The sequence below is a fragment of the Hylaeus anthracinus genome, unplaced genomic scaffold (assembly GCF_026225885.1).
Source record: "Hylaeus anthracinus isolate JK02 unplaced genomic scaffold, UHH_iyHylAnth1.0_haploid 0, whole genome shotgun sequence".
In the NCBI taxonomy this organism is placed as follows: Eukaryota; Metazoa; Arthropoda; class Insecta; order Hymenoptera; family Colletidae; genus Hylaeus; species Hylaeus anthracinus.
Genome location: NW_026533254.1, coordinates 18,258,533 through 18,271,452, shown reverse-complemented (window position 1 = coordinate 18,271,452; position 12,920 = coordinate 18,258,533). Strand labels below are relative to the sequence as shown.

Sequence of the window (12,920 nt, the reverse complement as noted above, 5' to 3'; positions counted from 1 at the left end):
CACGCGACCTTTTACACCTGATAAAGTTTGCTCCCTTAACTACTGTGACAGAAGCGTAATTCGATCGTCTACCGAACATGGTTTCAACGCGACTGGCGCGAAATGTCCAATTGAAACAAAAATGAACGAGGCAATTGCCGACGTTCCCCTCTCTCGTTTGCCTCGAATAGGAAAGCGAAAAAAGCGAGAACGCTCGCAGCCACTAATTTCGAGCGACGAAACGAGAGCCACGCGTTTCCGAGGATCGCATCGATGCGTTAAATATCCTTGCTAAACGATCGAGGTTCGCTCGGCAATCATCGCCTGTCGATTGCGATCGACAAATTGAGATTGTCGCGTCGCACCGTTTCGGCTGTTTGGTTCGAACGATGATTAACGCTTAGCGAGAACGTACATTTCTTAATTAATTAAACTATGCAAGCCTGCAACTCCGTCATCTCTTTTGAGACAATTTATCGTTATCAGCGAATTACCATTTATTAGGTTTTCGAACTGAGAGCTGTTGAACAAAATAATTTGATAAATTTCGATTTATTTTTACGCAAGAAAGTATCCCGTATATGCTCGTACCATGGTTACCGCCGCAGTCTGTATATTGACATTTCGTTTGACTGCAGTAAACGAGCAAAATGGATAACGCGGTTGCGTACTACACGGAGGGTCGACATTCGATTCCCGCGGGTCCACGACGTTTCTCCTCGTATTTTTCATTATCCCGACCTCTGAACGCGCGCGCATTGTCGTTCTTAATCTCCATATTAGGGTTCTCCGATAGCTGGATGTTGATCCATGGCAGAATCCTTTGAATAATACATCAAAGGGTAACGAGCTGACCGGTAAAAACCGAACGGTACGACCAAGAACGCCAAGAGAAGAAAAGGGAAAGGAAAACAAAGAAGCCAAGGAAAGGGAAACAGGGAACGCTAGGGGAGGAAAAAGAAACACACCGAGGATCGGACAAGCAAAGAGAAAAGGGTTCCAAAAAGAAAGAGCAGAGAAAGGACGTACTCGCGTGGTCGAGGGAACAGGAAACAAGACTTGGTCGAGTAGAAAAAAAAATGTCGTGAAAAATTAAGGGATAGAAGGATCCTAACACCGATCACCGATCACCGAAGCTGTGACCTTGGTCGAAATTTGTGTTTCGATCGTCACATGGCGTCGGTGGATAGAAAGAGAAAAAGATACCTACGAAAGGAAACCCGTTAACATTCTCCGAAGATATCGGCCTTTGAATGGGGCGAATCTCTGAAAAGTACAGAGACATCCTGCCCTTGCAAATTCAATTTTTCCCCGAAGAGCGGAAGAACGGGCCGACCTAAGGTCGCTCGATCCTTCGGTTCCGTTCGATCGATACCGCCATTACGTTCTCTTCTCTCTGACATTCTCCTCGCTATCGACAGCTTCGCGAGAGAATTGGGTCGTACGAGAGCAGAGGGTTGGTCTCGTTATCCCGAAAGCCTCCTGACAAATACACAGAGACACCCCGCTTTGTCCCTGTTTGATATTTCTAGGTCATGCCGAAATCATTTCGATCCCGCGGACGCCTTTGATGGCGGTGGACAGGCCTGGGAAGGTGTCGCAGGTGTCTCCCGAGCCACGAAAAATATTGAACGTGTACACGATTCGGATCAAGCTTTTAGTTCTATCCCCGACTCGGATAGAGAAACCAACAAATTCTGGCAGACAAAGTTAAGAAACAAATTTCGGTGGAAACGCATCGCTCAAGTTTACGTAAAAGCCGCGACGCGTATTAATTCTTTAACGCGAGAGAGTGGACGAGAAAGTGGCAGAAAACGAGACAAAATCAACCAGCTGTCTCGAAGAAAACCGTGTCGCTGGAAACGAAGGGAACGATATGCCGGTTCATTTGTCGGATTTCAAAGGCAAACGAAAGGGGTTGAACTAGCCACTCTCATCCAGCTGGACGCGGCCGACGCGGCCTCGCAAAAACCAACATATTACACCCGTTGTACAAACGCGGCCATGATAACGCTTGCTCTCGGGGTTGATCACGTAACACGCGGGCATGGACGGACAGACGAACGGCGATACAGCGAAATCATTTCGCAAATGGCCTCGAGTAGGAGAGGGAAGAGGGGCTTTCAGATGAATCAGATGGAGCCAGTCTTTTGAGACGGACGTGTATAGCCGAGCTCGTAGCAACGCCAATGGATAAACCCGGCTCTGTCTTTGTTCAGATGTCTGTCCAAGAGCTGCAGAGGAAACATGAAATTCCCCGCGGCATTAGTTCCGACGAATGCACGCGTCGATATATACCCAACCTGACAATTGTCCGACGAGGCATTGCGGGTCCAGAAACAGCACGGAGAGGGACCTCGATCGCATACATCTCGCCGCTGCGATGCTCTGCTACCACCTAACGATGACCCGGGGCCTGCAAATTCTATAGGCTCGCGGTGAGAGTTTCTGTAATTGCGAACACGGACGCCTAGGACCACCGTTTAACGGCTTTCCAGCGGCAGTCGTGTTTTCGACCGAGCTGTTTGGAATAATCGCACGATGCGATACCGTCCGCTCGATTGAGGTATCCTGGTCCCAAAGTTTGCGATCCTGGATAACGAGACTTTTCGTCGAACCGATCGTCCGATTCCGCGCGATACAGAGGACAGTGAAACGGGGGTAAACGGGATATTTCCGACGCGAGCAAATAATAGAAGCGTAGTTAGTCGGCCAGTTAATCGAACGACAGCTTCGGCGTGTAGTCGAAGGATTTCTTTCCGTAGGTACCAAGGTAGAGGTCGAAAAAGAGATCGCTCGTCGCTGGAAAGTGGCTGTCGTTCCGGACGATCGTTAAACTCCGGCAACCTTAAAGTCTCCCCGGAGATAAGACGGTATCACATTGGTCGAAACGAGCCGTGGCTGTTTACGTTTCCTCGACCGAACGAGACACGGTTCGTGATTTCCTCCATTTCTCGCCGATGTCGAGGCCGTTGAGCTCGATAAACCGCAGCTGGCTTCTGCACGCTCGCGCCTGACACTCGTAATTTTTCTTCATTGTTATGGTGAATCCACCCCTTGTTTCGATGAATTATTTCGTTTCGCTTGTCCGAGTTTATCTCTTTGACCGTTAGCAGCAGTCTCGCGTAACTATCGATATTTCCTTAAACATATAGATAGACGGATATCGATGAAAACACGACAGTTGGTTGGAAGCGAATCACGGTCTTAATTTCGAATCCGAGCCAAGTACACAAACGCAACGGTTACTCACCTCTTCGCGTTAATTTGGTCGCTCTCGGACACAGCATCGCAGAAACGAATGCCAGAAGCGTGACGACGTTCGCGTAAAGACCTCGCGTCTTTGCTCCCCTCCATTCGCTGGGTGTTTTACGATTTCGACGTGAGATTGGGTCAAACTATAAATACAAGGCGCCAACCTGACCGAGCCGCCACGAAAGTAACCGTCAGACGGACCAACGGTGGTTGCCGGTGTTGCATAATTACGAGAATTTAGAAACGAACGTGGAGCGGGGCGCTAAACGAATATCGCGATCGAGATGCGATTTATAAAATTTAATCCAAGGCCAGCTTTGACAATATCATTTTATTTTAATTCATTTTACGTACTCGTTGGTCTCGCGTTCGCCTCGCTGCAGCGTCCATTGATTGATTGCATTCGTTGTTGCGTGCACGTATCGCGCGATATTCTCCGCTCGCCTCGTCATCGACCATTGTCGCCTGCGAACCAATCGAAAATTTACTCGATGCACAGACCGTTTCTTTGAAATTTGATTATTTTCCGTTCCCGTTTCCCTGAACTCGTCGAATCCTTGTCGACTTGGAAGTTTCGGAGACCGTTGAATCGATCGTGTCATGTGTTCCCTGAGCGTATCGGTCGCTCGTACAAAAACGAAAATGCTTCGAAAACTTTCCCAATGAAACGACATAATATATTAGCGGAATATGCATACGCGGACATGTGATGCTGTCGGGGCAAACCGCGAAGATAGGGAAAATGACGTCGCGATGAGCTATTAACGGTCGTTTGGCCGTGCTCGTGCGAACCGCAAACATCAGCAGACAAATCTAGGAAATGTTCTGGGTCAGCGTTAACGTTTCAAAGCATCAACGAAATGTAGCTCAACGCGCGTGGATCAGTTCCACGTCGAATACGTTCCGAGATTCAAATCGACTCGAGTTTTCGAGTACTCGCGAGATTTTCCTATCGTCGATTTCACGGTGGATGACGTAAAACTCGGCGACGAGGCCGATGGACGGGGTGGTCGGTCATTCGGGCCGCAGCTGGGAAACGAGTGTTTCGAAGCCGTGCAAACAAACGGCGCTCTAACGAACCGGCGGTGTTCGCGCCAAGTACCGTGTTCCGGCACAATGTCCCGTGAAACGTTTAAATGGCACGCATTAGCCGCGGCAACGCTTCCTCTCGACCATTTCGCAGGATTTCGAAGCTGAAACGTACGCCTGTAATGCCAGCGGATGGTCGCCTCTGCCTAGCCACTTTTACCCTAATTCCCACAACCTCTACCCTTCCTGGCTTGTTTCGTTGTAACCCAGCGAATTAGGAACCGAGAGTCAAACATTCGCGGTCGACACACGCAAGTCTCTCACCGGAATTCGTTACAGAGAACTTTGGTCATCCGACAGCGACGCGACTGCCGTTAAGGTGCGCTTTCGCGTAACGCTAACGGGCTCTTTCCCTCCGAAATCCTGAAAACTCGGACGATTTCGCCCGAATCTTTCGCTTAATCTAAAATAAATTCTTTAAAGGCCATCGAAGTAATTGATTTCCTTTCGAACACGAACATTTTAACTTTTTATTTTTGAAAGAGAGAAGAATGGACAACGTTTCAAATTTTTTTTCGCAATTTACCCAATCGTTTGAAATTAAACTTGAACACTTGAACTCGAGGGTTAATAAACGCCTCGTTGACTCGACACGAGCGGCGCGTTACGCGGATCGAAATCACGAGGATCGTAAAAAGTGGCTGAGAGTGCTTCTCGTAGTTTTAGAGTAGCTATTGCGGAAGGGTCGTTTCGTCCGATGTCGATAATCCACTTATAATCGTCGTCTATCGTTACGCGGCTCCGTTCGATTAATATTCGCGCGATTCGAATGCAGGGGTTGTTCGAAGATTACTAGACCAAACGGGGTACGTTCGTTTGACGCGTTTACTCGTGCGGTTTCGACGCCGGTGTTCCTTGAAGCTTCGACCGAAGGGCCAAACAAGTCGCGAGAACTTCGTTAGCGCGGCTTTTCAAGCTGAAAGTCAAACAGTGTCGTGGAAGGATTACGACGCTTCGTTACTCTGTCTGGGCGTGTCGAAAGACCAACTTCTCGGGGCAAAAAACGAACCGTCTCGTATCGCAAAAAGCCGCCTCGGATCCGAGTGGCAAAATCGGAACGAATGTCAGTTACGAATGATACCGAAACGGTGAAATAATTCCTTTCTTACGTAATATTTTGCTGTGGTAACAAGATCAATCCTGTAAGTGCACAATTTAATAACTATTTGATAAGTGTTTACAATCGGGATGTTTGCGAAAAAATGAAAATCGTGACCAAAGTTTTTACATTGAAAATTGCGTTTAAAAAATACCTATACCGTTTCGTATCCGTCGAGTCTTTTTTTATTATTCGTTGATACCAGAATCATTTTTTTTCTTCCAATGTGAAAATTCTAGAAAATGACATTCGAAAATAATTGCGTCAGTTACCGCACGTTCTTTGTCAAGACTCCGTGGCTAATAAAATGCAAATTCAACCTCGATATTGCGCGAGCTTTTTCGCCCGGGACGTCGGGAAGCTTCGTTAACGGGTCAGGACGCGAAATTGCGTTCGCGCCGAGGCGTGTTTCATTCCGTGAACGTTTGGGCGAATTTTTCCTCGCGAAAACGCTGCCACGATTCGTCAAGATTTCCTTCTGACTCGCGAGATAACGGAGATGAGCTTTTTTGGGTCGAGTGTGCTTTCACGACGACGCGACGAAGGGAATGGAAGAAGTTCTGGCGAGCTGTGTTGGGTTACTTGAAGGCGCGACAGTGGAGATGAAAGACGCCAACTCCTCTCCACGTTCTTATTAATTGTTATTTTTAATTAGATCATCCTGCCAAGTCGGCCACTCGTGCCACGAACTCGTATAGTTTTGGGTAAATGTCACGCTACGCTCAAATTATTTCGTTCGTCCGACTCTTAAAAACAATTTTCGTCGATTAATTGGTCAGTCCTCCGATGAGATGAAATATTTAAACGAAAGGCAGCTCGAGATACTCGCTCAACATCCAATTAAAGAACCGAGGTGTCGCTGAAACCGACACCTGCGACGAGAGAGATATTTCAAACGATAAACATGGAAATTAAACCGTTTCCACCAACGCCGCCCATTTTACAACGCCCGACAATAAATGGTAAATTTCTTTGCCGCTTTAAAGGACAGCATCGACGTTCTCAAAGACTATTCGTTCAATGGATTATATCATTTTCCGTTTAAGTTTCACGCAAAAACGTAGCAGTCTGTCGCTGATTGATATTCGGCTTTCAACCACAACAAGGAACCTGCGAGAAAGTCGACATTCCCTTGAATCTGCTTTTAAGTTTGCGTACAAAGATGGCGAAAGAGAATTCGAGGGCTAGCGAGGGATCCCTCGGCACCCACTTTCCGCTAATTAACTATTAACCAAGCCACCGGCAGACTTTCCTCGCGAGGGTGAATCATGTTAAATCCGCGGTAAGTTCTCGTTGAATGAAAGCCCCTCGGACCGTTTGTAATTCATGGACGTGCGGAAATTCCGAGAAAGTTTTTCGTCGAATATCAATCTAAAGAAAAAAAGCTAGACGAAAAGATCTCTTTTTGTATATTCATCGCGAATACGTCTAGATACATCGCACACCCGACAACCGATACTCCGTAGAAAAGGTGCCAGAAACGTCAAAACTCCGAGACACGGTGTTTTCCATTTCATTCAAACGTATCCTATATCGAAATGTTACATGAAACAATCACCGCTAATGAATAGATGCCTTTTCAACGCAACTATCGTCGAGCAATAGAGCGTACAGAAACGGTAACTTGAGCGAACACCGACCGATAACTCGACGGAAATGAAAAAATCGCGAAAAATCCATCGTACCAAGCGTCATAATGGCTGCCGATGCGTTTCAACAGGTTAAAAATGGGCCCTCTTCTCTCCTCGCGGCCGGATTTTCACGGTGAAACACAAACGGCTGGTTTATTTATTATGGTTAACGCAGTCTGCGCCAGTGTATCCGGGACCGACAGCTTTTGTTTGCTTCGCTCCTAGCGTATCGTGGATGTTACACACCAATGAAACTTCATCTTTTTTCCCCTCGACTCGATGAAAGGAAAACTCGCGTTGAAAGCAGCGCGTAGCTAATTCGCTATGACGAATGAAAGGGAGACGTTATTGTATTGAATCCATGTCGAGCGAGTTAAGTCGAGAAGCAGGAAAAACACGGTATCTTCGTTGGCAGTATTGAAACGAACACGCCGAAACCGACATCTTCTCCTATTCAAGCATGACCTATCAAAGTTACTACATTTGTAAATAAGTTGTCGCTTGGCACCGATTATTCGAGCAACACCGCTAACTAAACCATCCGATTTCGCGATCAAACGCTAAATTCACTCTCGACGACGGATTGCAAATTTTCGTGATTAACGGTCCCTGCACGTGCTGGAATTTCTTTCTCCCTCGCGAACGATATCGATCGGCCGGTTCGATGCAAATTAATTGCCGCTTCCGATAAATTCATTAGTAAACCAATTATATCTCGTGCGTCCCCCGTCAGCTTCAGGAAATCCAACGGTCCTCTCCTCGCAATGACGCGACGCGACGCACCGTTCGGTTACTTGTCCAATAATCGCTCGTTTCCCGTGGAATCTGGCCAAGTGAATTTTCATTTCCTCCCTCGACGATGCTCTCTAATTCCTTCGTCGTGTTCGATCAAGTACGGTCTGGATCATCTTGTTTTTCTCGACCAAAAACCTCGTGTCTCCGAAGCTTTCCGTAAACGATTATCGACGCGAATGCCGACGCGTAGGAACGTTGAAATCCATGGTGAAAAGAAGAAAAGGTCAGGGACCGGAGGTCCTGACACTCGGTACGCGCGAAGCGGTACCGTCATCGACGACATGCTACACACACGGCACTGGGAACCCACACGAAAATTGGGTTATCCACTTTCTGAGAACACGTCTCGTCTACTTGCGTTTCAGGCGGCTGCTGCCACGGGCTGAAACGCGGCAAGATGCGCATGGAAGTGCAGTTGCACGTGGTACACGGGTGGCTCGCGGTTTCACCGAGTTAAGACCGACTTGTTAGGAAAGTTCTATCAAGTTTGAATCACCCAGCTACGGAGACTCCCTGCTCCAGCTGGTTGGGATTTGCCCATACGCGTCTTTGAACTTTCCTTTGCCCTGCTGAAACTTCATCTACGGGTGATTCCGAGCTATATACGATCTTACTATCCGTTTAATCGAGCTTCGTTTTCTCTGATCCTGAACAATTCGGTGAGCGAATTCGAGGGGCATCTTGGACGATCGATTTCCAATCATTTCCCCTGTACAAAATGAAGGGTATCGGTTAGCTAGTCACGCGCCTCCGCTCTGAAACTCGTTGATTATTTAACAGGTTAACGTTTCGCAAGAGACAAGGAAATTTCGTTAACAACCTCCTGGAGAGGCTCGGGGATCAACGATCGAACGCGTGGCTGAAAGTGCGAGCGGATTTGTCGGTGTTACTCGATAGTTTGGCATCGGTGCCGGAACAGAGAGTCCCGCGGAGGTCCATTAAGTTCCTCGAAGACGTCTAAACCTGAAGCTTGGTTGTAGTAGGGGCTGGATAAGGCAGAGTTTCCTTCCGCGTACGGGATATCGCGGGGTCGAAGTTAGTTCCAGGACTTTCTCGAGCGAACCTCTAACGGATGCGACTTCGCTGAGCTATTCGTAAAACCTGAGCGGAATTTGTCGAATCGCCGGGGGAGGAGACGCGTCCCAGTTTTCAACGACTTCGTTGCCCGGGCTGTTCGAACGTTTATTTTTTCCTCCGTTTCCCGCTACGATGTTTGCCGCTTGGAAATTTTTCATTCCCGACTCGGTCGATTGGAAAATCGTACTTCCATCGATGATAGCTCCCGCTCCCCAGCTCGTGCTAACTGCCAATTAATTTGTTTACGAAAAAAGTTGGTCGAATTATCGTTTCCGTTTCCGATTGTAAATGATCGTTACGAATAGTCAGTCAGTCATCGCCATCCATGCTTTAAACGTTTCTTTCCGTTCCATATTTTCCAGACTTTTAAAAATATTATAGTAATTTATGCCACGTTGAACTCTCGCTAGTTAGAAAATATTACAAACCGTGGAAACGTGAAACTCGAACCCTTTTTCGGTGACCTGAAAGTAGGTTTCCTTGCTTCGCTGCTTACACGATAAAAAAAATACTCTCGTGACGTACGGTCCAGGTACCGGGTAAATCGCATGAAAACGTAATGAACCCTGGACATGGCGGAAACCGCTAATTTCGCGTCGGAGATATAAATTTTTTTGCGCGTGCGGCCAGAATGCATAATCGTCGAACCAGGCATTGGCAGACGGCCGATTCGGTCCAAGACAAATGGTTCTGGACTCGAAAGTCCTCCCCCGGACAATTTGTCAGGGCAAATTCCGTTGTTCCGAGCTCTCGATATCCGAGCCAGTGAAAGCGAAAAGCCGCGAACCGATTCTCTGGCACACACTGGGAGCACGGTTGCTAATTAAAAAGGTCCCGTATTGTCGCGAAGGCGCATTGTTCGGGCCAGATCGAGGCTAGTGGAATTTCTGCGGGCCAATGGTGTGAAAGCAGCTTTGTTCTTGGCACGCTTGGTCTCCGGCCTGATGGATTTAGAACGAAAAACCGGATGGCGCGGACTAGCTCGAATCCGCCGAATATACATAGCGACTCCTTTTCAATACCGACGCTCGAACGAAGCTTAATCAAATCTTCTATTTACTTCTCGGAGCGCGCCACCCTTTTCCAACTCTCCTTCGTGAATTATGCGCGACGCGACGATACGATCGCGATCAACGATTTGCTCCGCGATCCATTGAAAACGCTATGGATCGATCGAATGCGAAATCGATTTTAGGGTAAAAATTAGAGCTCTCGTCTAAAACACGTACAATGCGATATACAGGTACGCGCGTCACGTATATCCGGTTTAAACGTTTACAAGGCACGGATATCAGAAAACACGTGAATTATTAGACGATCTTACGCGTTACACGTGAAACCCGCGTACACGCGTACACGCGTAAATTGGAACTCTAGGAAAAATAACAAAAATGAAATGAAACGAACAGGGTAATCGTTTCATCGAGCGACGAGAGCGGAGGGGGTGAATCGCAAACAATGAAGAGGCGAGGAATGGGAATAGGAAATACTCTGAAATTTATGAACCATGGTATAAACAGGTTATCTATTTTTTTTCTAATAAAATTGAATAGAATTGAATAAAATTCAGTGACACGCACGGAAACGGATACGTTGCTAACGAACAAATATAGAACAAAATATAGATCCCTCGGAATTTAAATAGCAGGCTGGCTGAGCAATCGATTTATTCGGTATGCATACATTGTCGCTGAAACAAACAACTGGATCGATGAATATTCAAACAAGAATTTACGTGCTCTTAATAAAGTCCATTAACCAATTTCTCTATCGCAGTTGTAGAACATTTTTATCCGGACTGCGAAAATACACGACTTCGAATAGTCGTAAAATAACTAAACTATCTAGTCGTGCTTGTTACCGAGGTACGCAAACATTCGTTGTAAAGCGTATTATCAAGATATCAAATTGCCTCGTTTCCGTGCTTTCGTTCGAACAACCCCGTGAATTCTGTGATCCAATGGTTTCCCTTTCGAACCCTTTTCACTCGTCCACGGAGAGTTCTCGCGTCCGAGTCATTTCCCTCGTGGTTTTCCCTAATTTTACAACTAATTAAGTTGCTCCCTGGAACTGGATAGGATTACGGGCGGCAGCACTCGCTGTAGACCGTGGGGGAAGGGAGCAGGAAACCCCGGTTCTCTCGTTTGAAAAGCGAATTTCAGGCCGTTCGAGCCGACCAGACTCGACGGAGAAACCGCAGCCGGTGACGTTTCGTCGGGTAGCTGGACAAATTGAAAACGCGACCGAAGTTTCGCCGCGATCTCCGCGCGAACCAACCCCGATAACTCCCGCGAGAAAGCTAGCTCTCGTTCGAAGGAGATGCTCGAATCCGAGGTCTTGCTAGCTCAGAGGTCGTATCGATGCGTACGAGCGAATAAAAACGAAATTACATGGGCGGCGCTCATGAATTTTAATGGCGGCCGTGTGATCCTGAATCGCAATGCTCGCCGGTGTACAACGGGCCCATTTGAATAACGTTTACGTCGTCGATTATACGTGTCTGTACGAGCTTTAATAGGTTCGAGCTAGCGCCTCTCAAACTAGAGCACGGTGTTCGGTACTCGCGGACCTCTTTTTGGGGTTAATTTGCTAAAAGAGCCGACTCTCCGCTTCGGGGAACACCCGTGTCTTCCGAACGCTAGGAAATCGTATATATTCCGAAAGTGTGGAAAATATTCAAAGCTTCGTTAAATACCAACGGTTAAACTACCGCGAAATTGGAAAAAAAAAAATTATAATAGTACATTTTACACTTTTACACTTTACACTTTTGCACTTTACGCTTTTGCACTTTACAATTTTTTTCACTTTACTCCCTTTAACTCTAACCCGTATAGAATATTAAATACAAATAGAATCCATGCACGACATCATTCGATAGTCGATATTACCGTGAGTAACGAGTTGGAAGTTAATCCATCACCGAGTCGCATAAGCAAACATGAAAACAGCTCCCCCGGAGACAAACGACGTCCTGTTACCCTTTATTTCCGCCACGTTACGCGGAACATTTGTTCAGACCAACGTCTCGAATATGGTCCAAGGGAATACTCGTTCGCCTCGTGTTCGCGGAAGACGTTTACCGATCGTTGCTGAGCACTCCGACCGGGAAGCGTGACGCTAAATTCTACCAAAAAACGTTCAACTCGTCTCTTTCCCACGAGAAGAGACGGAAAATACGTCCTTCGAAAATCCTGAAAATGTCATCGCTTATTCTTGCGTCGTCGAATCCTTGGTAATACGCAAACTTTTACCTATCCATGACCCGAGGCCCCGCCTAGAGATGAGAAACGTCTTCCTGTTTTCGTGCACGAGTTCCGCGGCAAAGCTACGTGCCAGGAATACCGAGCACACGCTTTATATTTTATTATGCTTTACAATATATTCTTATCTTATCTTATAACGGCAATGTTTCGAGTAACGAATTTGCGCGGTATGATCGAAAATCTCGGATCGTCGGTGACCTTTAAACCTCTCGTTTTCGAGGATGCTGGAACTACGAGGAAGCCTAATCGTTTACCATTAATGGTATCCGTTAAGAAAAATGGAAACCGCTGTTACATTCTGCTTCGGTCTCCACTTCCAAAAACGTTGAATGCGCCAGATACAAGTATATCAGATAATTTCAGAAATGCCAACCTCTCTCCCCGGTTGCATTCATTGACTACAAATTCCCTGTCTCCAGTAAATTCCACTATCTCGCCAAAGGGTTGGCTGCTAACGATCTCTATAACAGTTTAACCTGATCCTCGATGTCGGCCGTGGTCTGTCGTATTTCAAAAAAATGCTCATCGTCGCTAGGTTAACGCGACCGCGTATCGCGTCCAATTTAACGGTATCAGTGAATGGACGACGCGAATAACTCCAAAATACGGCGGATCGTTCATTAATTGTTTTCGCGCGGATCCAGCCGTGCTCTTAACTAAACACAACGTGCTTTTCTATAGAGATTATGCGTTACGATAAACATCTCTGAAATAACGTGAAATTAGCAA

The 12,920-nt window shown here is 46.8% G+C and overlaps 1 protein-coding gene across 3 annotated transcripts in view; it reads left to right on the top strand.

Annotated features, from left to right (window-relative positions):
• Nucleotides 1-12,920, top strand: part of LOC128886276 (uncharacterized) — a 120,124-nt gene that overhangs the window by 83,079 nt on the left and 24,125 nt on the right. The window lies entirely within an intron of this gene.